This window comes from Octopus bimaculoides, chromosome 1 (genome assembly GCF_001194135.2).
Source record: "Octopus bimaculoides isolate UCB-OBI-ISO-001 chromosome 1, ASM119413v2, whole genome shotgun sequence".
NCBI lineage: Eukaryota > Metazoa > Mollusca > Cephalopoda > Octopoda > Octopodidae > Octopus > Octopus bimaculoides.
In genome coordinates, this window is record NC_068981.1 from 48,808,014 (window position 1) to 48,813,013 (window position 5,000).

The following is a 5,000-nucleotide window of genomic DNA, read 5'->3' on the forward strand; positions in this document are numbered from 1 at the left end:
AATTGAAATTATATTTTTCTGTGCCTCTGATTAAAATTTTCGAAAAACAAACCCAGCCACATTACTTGGAAAAGAATAATCTTTATTGTGCTGGTTTTTCGTAAAATTTCGCGCATGGGAAAGGCAACAAAATCGCCCCTCCCCACTTTGAATGGGATATTCCTATCTTAAAATGTAATAATCGATTATCTCGGTAACCATGGGAGTTGAAGGGCATTAAAAATCTCCTGAACATGAGCGGACCATGCTGCCGCTCTGTGCTGAATTTCACGCGATTCCACTGCACCGTTCTCGAGTGAATCTGCCGACACTCAATCAATCAATCAAGCAAGCAAGCAAGAACACTGCAATTTATAGTATAGATGACAGTCGCTATAAGTTCTAGAGTGATATGAAGCTGCACAGAATGGCAGAATCTGAGTTTGAAATAGATCTTCCCGCCCACGCCATTTTGCTGAGAGATGAAGACAGCTGCCATACAGGGATCGCATTTCTTGGATTTGATCTGATTTTGCGAAAGCCGTGTATGAGATCTTGTAGAAGGGAACGCTATTGAAGTGTTGCCGTACCTTGTTATTAATGGTTCTCTAAATCGTACTTGAAACGTTGGAATTACGGATGAGATGACTATACTTGACAAAGAATAAGCAATTCAATCTAAAACTGGATATATATTAAGAGGGAGTGACAAAAAGATAAACAGACAGTTAAATTGTGTAGGAAGGGAAGAAATACACAGGAATTGAAGAATATGATAGGAAAAGAAATTACATTTGAGATAACGTGTTTAAGAATAAGGGAAGAGACAAATTGTCGGATGTTGAGTGTTGAGAATTTGAAAGGAAAATCGTTGAAGAATAGTTATCAATTGTGCACAACTTTACATTAGAAGCAAAGAGGTCATTAAATAGGGAAAATATTATCGCTGTTTACTTCTTACAGAACCATACCTATTGGAAAGTGGAAAGAAAGGGGAATTAATAAATTTAATAATAATCATTTCAGTAATGGAACGAATTCCCTGGTGCAGATTGGAATGTGGGAGAGATGGTGATGACTGAGTAATGCTCGATGGAATTTTTGTGGCTTTCGATATTGCTCTAGCCAATTTGAGGTAGCTCATTAAAAGCCATCAAGATTGTATAATTCAGAGATTATCTCTATTGTAAGCTGTGCTTTTAGTCCAAGCATTCTTCGGCTTTGTTTATGCTATATCTCTTCGATTGAGAGTTCATAATACCAACATAACTTCTATTATATTATAAAGCAACAAATATGCTATTTATGCACGTGCATTGTTTTCTGTAATGAGAGATAAAGTGCGAAACATTTACCCCTCAATCTCTACATATTTGATATTTAATCAATATATTCCAGTTCATCACATGCTTTTGGTAATTTCAGTGTGGTATTTTTGATATTGTCTCTCCATTAACTGTCATTTCCGCTTTAAATGCAATGCTACGTTATGTTGCAAAGCTTTCATCGATTCTACTTGTGCCAGTTTTTCTTGATTCCTGGCCATCGTTTAAGCACAGAAATCTGTAACTCCATACATGTGTGTGTGTGTGCGTGCGTGCGTGTGTGTGTGTGAGTGTTTGTGTGTGTGTGTGCGTATGTGTGTGTGTGCGCGCACGTATGCGCGCATGAGTGTGTTTGTGTGTGAAATATAACGTGTCTTGAATGGCACAACAATGCAGAATGGACTATAATAGCTGTTAGAATCTAATTATTCATACTCCGATATAATATTTCGGAATATAAAAATTCTTTCTTCAGGTATTCCTGGGAATTGATCGAGTCACTGCTAAAATTGGTTTTCCAACGGTTACTGAATTTTTTCCGGAAGCATCTCTGTAGTGGTCTCACGAAACCCCTTCCGGAATTCCTCATGAAAAGTGCGTGAGAGTGGCCATGTCTTGAGCTCGTGTGTGTTGGCATATCCGCAGTGCTGCATCTAAGCTATGTATTACACGCGCATTTTGTTTTTATAGTACATTAGCATATTACCAGAAATGAACTTACACGAATTCAGATGTAGCTAAATAATATAGATTGCTAATTTCCAACCTATTGTGAATTTGGAGCCCTAGTCTGTCTATGAAGATAGCTACCTTAATTCTTAAATTTCCCAAATGTCTGTCATTGACCTCAATTTTGTGCTTTTGTCGGTATTCTGGCATCTGTCTAGGCGTTTTCTGAAGGAGGAGGTTCACGTGTTTTGATGTTCCTTGATGCGAATGTATAATTGTCTTCTTGTGCTACCCACATAGAAATTGTTGCATTTGTTACATTGTATTGTATACACAACATTTACCCGTTAGCATAGATCTGTATCACAGATTGTGAGGTTAGGTAGTGTGCATTGATCGTTGTCCCTTTCTCGCTTCTTTGCTAGGTGTCTTCTGAGGGATGAGCCAAAGTTGGCTAGTTGTATGTCTAGTCTTTCTCTCCTTATGGCTCTTCGGATGGCTTTAGTTATCCTCTCGCTAAATTAGAGTATTCTAAGGAAGCATGTTTTGCTGGGTTTTCTGTGTGTTCGGTGTGTTTGTCGTCTTGGGTACTTAAACCGATTTACAATGGATATAGGGTACTCGTTGGTGTTCAATATCTCTGGGAAGTGTGTAGTGTCGGTCACCGTGTCCTGTGTCTTACCGCACTTGCTCTGGATATGTGTAAGTTCATTTCTGGTGTATCCTGTTTTGGAACCGTGTGGAAAGACTGAATTGTAGAAAACAAACATATCTCTACTGGCTGTTTACCTGTAGAACTCGGTGTGGATCTTCCTTCCGTTATTTTCAGTTGGAAGTTGAGCAGTGATAGGCTCCAGTGTTGTAGGGATTTTCTATAGTGAACCGTATATTCATGTTCATGCTGTTGAACGTCGTTAATATTATGTCTGCCTCTTCACAGGAGAATGTTAGTATGGGGATGTCATCTACGTACCTGGTGAAGTAGGGGCAAGAGTGGCAGATACTGAGTGTTCGACGTTCCAGATAGTTCATATTGGTGATGATTTGTAGAACCTACAGACTGGATCCCATGGGGAGACCTGTTGTTTGATTGTATGTATTATTATGGAAAGAAAATTAGGTGTTGATCACGATGGTGAACAATAGTTGATGTATATCAGCTGCGGCAAGTCTGAAGCAGTGGATATGGGAAGCCACTATGCAGTCAGTCAATAGATTTCATATTTTCATTGTCCCATATTGTTTCGTTATCTTACTTGTGGCAACTGTCTGCCATTTCAGGATTTATTTTGTCCTTAGAATAGGGAAAACATTTGCTTATATTTCGTTCATTTGTGTAGATACGTGAATTTCTCCTTCATATTAATTTGCTGGATATATGTTTAACAATACAATACACATTTCATTGAGTTTCCAGGTATCTTTACCTGTTTCGAGTCTTTTACATGTATTCTTGTCGATTAAAATTCCTGCAGTACATCCAGTTCTCTGCAGTCTCTCTACCTCTAACGCTATAGATAATACATTGATTTCTCTGTTAAGTATAATATATTTTAATAGAGTTGTTTTGAGCTGGCATCAAATTGTTTTTCTGATCCTTTTTGTGTGATATTTGTTGGATTTTTGACGAAGTGTTTGTTGTTTTCCCAGCCATAAGATTCGTTTAAGCTTAACGGGCATCTCATATTTCAGTTTTGTTTTTTGTTTTGTTTATTATAGATACTTTTTGTTACGTCATGTCTTTAGTATTTAGCAATCCATTCCTTCATTGATTTTCAGTCGTGTGGTTTCAACGTTGTATTCATTAAATTTTAAGAAGCCTTGTCTATTCGCTTTCTATATTACTGCTTGTTATGTCCATTTGTGTAAATCTCAGTACACAATTTTAGTTGTAAATTAAATGGCGGATGCGTATAATAATTCGCTTAACGTGCTGAGGCTCCATTAATTCTCTTTGCCTATTTTTTGCAATTGTTGTCGCTGCATAATAGTATAGTTTTATACTTGGGAGATCTACATTTGGTTGGCAGAGGAAGTTGCTTTACTGCTCTTAATTATTTAATTATTCAGATTTTAGATTTTCATGGTTTCCTTCTTTTGAATTTGCTCTTCATAAACCTTTCTCATAATTCCTTTTTATTTATATTTCTGCTTTTGTTATCCTGGTTCGATTTCCGTTGGTCATTATTCAATCTTGAAACGCATTATTTTCCTTGCATTTTATGAAGACATACGTTATTATAGTTATCTTTTTCCGTAAAGTGTCGCTATAAAATATTCATGTGGAATAGAAACGTTTTCATGTAGCATAAAATGTCGTTCATTTCTGTCTATTATTTATTTCTGTTTCATTTGTGAAATTTAGACGGCAAAACTGCGATTGTCGACATTGTATAATTTAGTTAGTCATGTGTTACCCACGTTATGCCTAGTCCCTTTTTCACATTAATTCAGCGTGTTCAATATATTATATTTCAAATGTTCAGGCTTTTGTTACAAATCTTAGGCTGACTTCAATTTTATTTGTATTGTTCTCATCGACTTTATGAGTTAATAATGGAATCCACCTGATATTGAAATGAAGAAAGTTTCGGTATGTTCCTTATTCTTCAAACTATTACGTTGAAAAATTTAGATTTTATTACTACTGCAATGGGTGGCAACAACAAAAATTAGTAGTAGTAGTAGTAGTAGTAGTAGTAGCAGTAGTAGTAGTAGTAGTAGTAGTAGTAGTAGTAGCAGTAGTAGTAGTAGAATTGCGAAAGAGAAGTAACAGCAGCAATATTAGTGCCTATACTTTCATCATCATCATCATCATCACCACAGCCATCACTACTACTACTACTACTACTACTACTACTACTACTACTACTACTACTACTACTACTACTACTATTACTACAGGCAACAATACCGAGAGTACTTTCCTTATACATGTTATGTGCTACCGTTGCATACCCGACAAACGTTTCTTTTGCTGAATATGGCGTATTAAATATATACGTATATGTCTGTATATATGTATAT